Genomic DNA, 7,374 nt, shown 5'->3' with positions numbered 1-7,374 from the left:
GTTCAAACGTAATAATCAAGCTATGTCCTTGTTACTTTTACACTAGAGTAACTGATTATCTTTACTAAATTTCCTTTACTATAAAAAGGGTTTACTTGCCGGGTTTTTATATCCAGTTTTTGGGGTACCCATTGATAAAAAAGCCGCCCCCTTGTGGTTTACCTCTAGTCTCGATGTCTTGGATACCCAGTGGCGTAACAAGGGTTAAAACGATGTGGATGCAAATTAAACTGTCGCCGAGGTGAACAAAATTTTCGGACCATTTTATACAGAAAATGATATCTTTTCGGACATTTTCCCGGAATCCCTGTATGCATGTGTATAGGCTTAGTAATCCCCTAGAATACGATACTGGCTAGATTTTTGTTCAATTTCAAAATAATCACCAATATATTTATTTCTAACAGAATGTTATTGTTTTTTCTCGAAATAACCATCATTCAATTCAGAAATATTTGTTTCACACCCAATCTTTTATATTTGACATCACAAAAACGAAACCATCACAACGGCGCTAATGTATAAGGAAATTCGAAATAAAGGAAACAAAGTGAACCCTCTTTCGCGGAATTCGAGCCTCCACATGTTTTGTTTTTTTATTACTTAACGCGTTGCAGGGGACATCGTCATGGAAATACCGGGCGTCCGTACGTCCTGTCTTGTTGGCGCGGTCATGTGTACAATTCTTGATAGTTGTTTGTGCTTGTATCATCAGCAATGTCTTTGACACTTGCGAAAAGAAGTCCTGATCAAATATTTTAAACCAATTATGTCCCTCGGAAATATAAATTATAAGTAATTGCCCTTGTATATTGGATAGATAAAATATGCGTAATGTGAGGACATTGGAACTCCGTTCTTTTATTGAAAATAGAATTAATATTTGTACCTAAATGCATGGAAAAGGGTATTTATAAGCCCATGCAGGAATTATCACACTCCAATTTTATTAAACAACAAAATAGAGATTTTGTAGACTCACAGTTTGAACAAGCCTTTTCAAGGCAACTTCTGATATAAAAAATATTTTTGAGAGCCTAGCAAATAAATCATGTAAAATTGTAAGACATAAAAAAGTTAAACAAAAAATACTAAACAGAAAACAATGGGTTGACCATGAAGTACCGTTGTGATCTTAAAAAAACTATTAAAGCAAAAGGAGCTAAACTGAGACGAGAACCATTTAATTTAGAGGTAAAATGTAATTTTTTCACACATGCTAAAAAACTTTAAAAATTAGTAAAGAGAAAGAAAATTATATTTAAAAAGAACTTATATGAAACATTAACAAATTTGCAAGAAAATGACCCAAAAAAATATTTGGAACTCCTTAAAAAATTAAAAAAAGGAGACACTAAACAGGATGATTGTTCAAATATTAAATTAAATAACTATGAAGAACATTTTCAAAATCTTGGTAAAGCTGAAAAATATGATAACTCTTTTAAAGAAAAAGTAAAAAAAAAAAAGATTTAAATATGCTTGAGAGTACTTTAGAACATAATATTTGTACTGATAGTCCATTTTCAATATCAGAAGTAAAGAACTGTATAAAAGAATTAAAATCAGGGAAAAGCGCTGGACCTGATTTAATATCTAATGAAATTATAAAATATAGTAGCATTGTTACAGTTACAGCCATAGTTAAACTTTTTAATCTTATTTTATCATCTGGTATCTACCCCACCAGCTGGAGGAAAGCTTTCATTGTTTTAATCCATAAGTCTGGAGATAAAGAAGACATATGTAACTATAGAGGTATTTCTATTTTAAACTGTCTAGCAAAATTATACAGCTCTATTTTGAATAAAAGACTAGTAAAGCATTATGAAAATAAGTTCTCCAGTCATCAATTTGGATTTCGTTCAAATCACAGAACATCTGATAGCATATTTATTTTAAAAACTCTTGTCACTAAATATTTGAGAAAAAAATAAGAAAAAGCTGTTTGCTTGTTTTGTAGATTTACGTGGTGCTTTTGACTCTGTTTGGCATAATGGCCTGTTGTATAAATTGATAAATGATGGTGTTGGTGTGAAATTTTATACTACTTTGAAAAATATGTATAGTTTATCCTAGTTTGCACTGAAGATTGGCAATGAACACTCTTTGTTTTTTCCAATAATTAGAGGTGTAAGACAAGGGGGCAGTTTAAGTCCTACTTTGTTTAATTGTTATATAAATGATTTACATTCAATTTTTGATGTAAATTGTAACCCTCCAGTTCTTGATACTTCAAGTATCCAAACTCTCAGCTATGCAGATGATTTAGTGTTACTGTCCGAGACACACCAGGGGCTTCAAATCGCATTAGATAAACTAAATAAATATTGCACTAAATGGCAGTTGAGTGTTAATACAAACAAGACTAAAATTCTAGTTTTTCAGAATATTTATAAACAATCCCCACCCCTCTTGTTCAATAACAAATTTTTGACTGAAGTTAAGGATTTTAAATTTCTAGGGAATATTATTAACTATAGGGGAAATTTTACAAAAACTACTGAAGAGCTGTCTAAAAAAGGCATTAAAGTTTTATTTTTATTGAGAAAATATATGTCCAATTTTTATTTTGTTGCCACTAATTTGTCATGTAAATTATTTGATACTCTTATAAGACCTATTTTGACATACAACTCTGAAATTTGGTTTATGGATAATTTTCAGTCAGCTTTAAGGGCATCTAATAGAGCTGCAGTAAATAATACATTTTGTGATACTCTTGCATTAGCAGAAAAATATCCCTTTGAGAAGGTTCATTCTAAATTTTGTAAAGCAGTATTAGGACTGAAAAAGACAGCCACTAACATAGGTGCTAGATCAGAATTAGGTAGATTTACTTTGGACTCCTACATGTATATAAAAACTCAAACACTCATGTATTTTTATAGAATAAATTGTAATGATATTAATCCCCTGGTTAAAGAATCTCTACAAACAAACATAAATTTACATTCAGAAGGAATTTATTCTTGGTACTCATTTGCAGATAAAAAAAATTAAAGAAATGAAAATAAACTCAGAAAATCACTCTAATAATAATGTACCTTTTAAACAATCAAAAAACATGTTAAAATGTAATATAAAAAAGTGTGTTTCAGAGGAATATGAAAAAAATACTTTAACTAAACTTTCAAAAATGGATTCCTCATCCAAACTTTGTCTTTATGGGAACTTAAAAAATAATTGTCAGTCTGAGGAATATTTAAATTGCAATAATTTTATACATAGGCAGTTACTCTCAAAATTTAGACTAAGTGATCATTCCCTAGGCATTGAATTAGGAAGGTACAGAAACATTCCAAGAGCACAAAGATTATGTAAAAAATGTGAAGTCCTAGATGCTGAATTTCATTTCTTTTTGTATTGTGACATTAACATATCTGCGTTCTAATCTTTTTGCTTATCTAAAAGACTATGTACCATTATTTCAACATCTTGATGCATTCAATAAACTTAAACACAGTCATTCTAAACCCCATCCCTGAACTTGTTTGTCATATTGGAGTCTTCATTAAACAGTCTTTAGAACTCGGAGGGAGTCAGATCCGTGTCAGGCAAGGTTATGATGGTGTTTTTTACATACTCTAATGTTCTATTATTCTATATTGTATTGTATTATTTTGTATTTCATTGTATTACATTGTATTGCATTGTTTAGTATAAAATTATTGTTTGATTGTATTGCTTGACCCTCATGGGTTTAATTTTGCAATAAAGATTATTATAAATACTAATAAAGTTTATTAGTTTATCCCGTCGTCTTTCATGTCACAGGAAACGATATCAGGATATGATGGTTTAGTTGTTCAGTAGTAATAGTTAACGTTGCTATGTCATCGCTCCGCTTGGCTCAATTTTAGACCAAACATGTCTGCAGGTCAGCGTATTATCATCCTCTGCGCTTACTATAACCGACGACGTACTACACCGTAAACTTTTACGAAAAAGTCGAGAGCACTTTTTCTGCGATTTATCCATCTTGTTTGAGCAGCAACCATTTGATTTTCTTGGAGGGTGGGGGGGGGGGGGGTATTTTTTTTTTGGAAAAAAAGTTTGTTTCCAGTTCTTGGAGAAAAAAATAATTTGTTTGTGACCCTGAGAAAAAAATGTTTGTTCCACCCTCAGCTTGCTAAAATTGAAAGAAAAAAGATTGTCGCAAAAAAATTAGATTGTATTTCGCCAAATAAAGTTTGTTCGGGGGGAAATTCATAGCCCCCCCCCCCCGAAAATCAAATGGTTGCTGCCTTACATAAACTAAATAATTCTAAAGGAAATGATTTGACGTTATTCTCATATCCTCACCCTTGTTACATTCGGATAGTATCATACATGCGTGTGTATCTGCGGCAAACAGATGTAATTTAATGGTATATTTTTTTATTATTTTTTTGGTCAAAATGATGTGGATGCTTGAGCATCTGAGCATACATATAAATAAGAAGATGTGGTATGAGAGAGAGAGTCCCTGACTAGGGAAATCCATTATGTTACACTTATTACAATTAGTAAGTAAATGTAAAAAAGAAGATGTGGAATGAATGCGCCAATGAGACAACTCTCCACAAAGGACCAAAATGACACAGAAATAACAACTATAGGTCACCGTACGGCCTTCAACAATGAACAAAGCCCATATCGCAGAGTCAGCTATAAAAGACCCCGAAATGACCATGTAAAACAATTCAAACGAGCAAACTAATGGCCTTATTTATATTAAAAATTGAACGAAAAACAAATATCATATGTAACACATAAACAAACCACAAATACAGTCGGTTACAGGCACTTGTCTCCTGATTTTTTACCGTATTTTTTCAGAGACAAGTGCCTGTGCACTGGATAAAGTATGATATTATATACCCTAGTCTAAATAATTATGACGTCTTGCAAGGTTATTTAAAAAAAAAATCTGGTACGCCTTCCTACGACATCCAAGAAAAAAAAGCCTTGCAAGACGTCATAATTATTTTGACTAGATATACACATGCATGCATAAAATGTTACTGTTTAAAAACAACCGGTAGAAATCAAACAAAATCCCATAGCAAACTTACATCTCGGAATATATATTATGATTTATCAAAAGAAAAAAATGTGTATAATGCATCAATTGTTTAACATCAAAATATCTACCATTTACGATGCAAAATGTGTAAAATAACATGTATTTTGTGTCTTGGAATGCACAAACACATAACCTGGCTGGGAAAAACGTAAAACCATGAAGTAGAATGTGGGAATTATTTTAGTCTATTTTTTTTTTCTAATCTTATTTTTTTGGGCCCTTCATTCTCTGCTTTTTGTTCTATTTTTCTCTATTCTGTAAACCGCATAGATTCTCTAAAATCAATCATTCTTTTATGTGTTTTTTTTCTCCCGTTTGATTTGTTTCACCAAAGACATGCATGAGAGATATAAATATGGTTTCTCATACGAAAACACTTGTACCATACACATAAAATCATACTTCACTCCTCTGAAAAATTTGAATTCACAGATAGCAACTGTATTAGTTGTAACAGTGTGTATACTAATGAATTTCTCAAATAATATTTTTACCAGTGGCTATTTTGCTAGACCGGAAAAATAGGAAATATGCTATTATCCGGATCTGATTAAAATATCAGCGGTCAAAAGAGCACATTGATATCTAGAAATTGCTATTTTTTTCGGCACTGTCAATATAGTGCCAATAATTTTTATTTTACTTTCAGATCTTTATTTTAGTAATTCATTTGTGAAGTGGTATCAAAGACATAATCATTTGCCTCTGGTGGTATTAAATTTCAATGCTTATGGAACATTTTCTGCTACTTTTACCAACATTATAATAAACAAGAGTGCACACGCTGAAATGTCTTCCCTTCTTTGATAATCATTGATATTATGTTGATAGTCTCTATTATATAAAGCTTTATTACAACTGTCACATAAACTAAACATTAACCAAGAAAACTATACATTGACCAATGAACCATGAAAATGAGGTCAAGGTTAGATGAACCAAGCCAGACAGGCATGTTCAGCTAACAATTCTTCCATACAACAAATATAGCTGATCTATTGCTTATAGTTTTAAGAAAAACAGACCAAAACACAAAAACTTAACACTGAGCAATGAACCGTAAAAATGAGGTCAAGGTCAAATAAAACCTGCGCGACTGACATATAGATCATAAAATATAGTTGACCTAGTGCATATATAGTATTAGAAAAAAAGACCAAAAATCAAAAACTTAACTTTGACCACTGAACCATGAAAATGAGGTCAAGGTCAGATGACACCTGCCAGTCGTTCCATACACCACATATACTAGACCTATTGCTTATAGTATCTCAGATATGGACTTGACCACAAAACTTAAAACCTTGTTCACTGCTCCATGAAATGAGGTCGAGGTCAAGTGAAAACTGTCTGACGGGCATGAGGACCTTGCAAGGTACGCACATACCAAATATAGTTTATCCTTTTACTTATAATAAGAGATAATTTAACATTACAAAAAATGTTAACTTATTTTTCAAGTATTCACTGAACCATGAAAATGAGGTCAAGGACATTGGACATGTGACTGACGGAAACTTTGTAACATGAGGCATCCATATACAAAGTATGAAGCATCCATGTCTTCTAACTTCTAAGATATAAAGCTTTTAAGAAGTTAGCTAACGCCGCCGCCGCCTGATCATTATCCCTATGTCGAGCTTTCTGCAGCTAAAGTCTCAGGCTCGACAAAAACTATGTACTGCTAGGCTTATGAGCTCATAGATATGTGTGTTATACAAAGAAATACTATATGTGTAACTAAACCCCAAAAATAAGTGGGAAGCATTTGTCTTCTTTTCATGAAGCCCAAGTAAAGTGACCTTTTTTTTTTAATTTGGACATGCACACCTCGCATGTGCTTGGTGAATTGGTCCTTCTTAATATTCGTGCAAGTTTGTTTTTGTAGTACTGAAATATTTTATCTTTTATGATTTATTTGCCCTGCTCTTTACAACTTGATGATGATTGATATACAACCAGGATTTAATCCACCATTTTCTATGTGACTGTAACTAGTTAGGAATATGACAGTTGTTATCCATTCGTTATGTGTTTGAGGCAGAGCTTTGGGTTTTGCCACTTGATTACGGAATTTCCGTTTTGGATTTTCCTAGCAGTTCGGTATTTTTGTTATTTTACTTTTTTTAGTTTATAAAATTTGACCCTCTTGTCGAAAACAAAATTGTTCTTTAACACCCGTATATATGACTTGTTGACTTGTTGAAATAGATATATATCTCACCTTAATGTATCATTTGAAGGTCCCTACTATGTATTGGCAAGGAATTGTATATTTAAACATACAATTCCTTGGTATTGGTTAC

Source organism: Mytilus edulis, chromosome 2 (genome assembly GCF_963676685.1).
Source record: "Mytilus edulis chromosome 2, xbMytEdul2.2, whole genome shotgun sequence".
Classification (NCBI taxonomy): domain Eukaryota; kingdom Metazoa; phylum Mollusca; class Bivalvia; order Mytilida; family Mytilidae; genus Mytilus; species Mytilus edulis.
Note: the sequence above shows the minus strand (reverse complement) of the source record.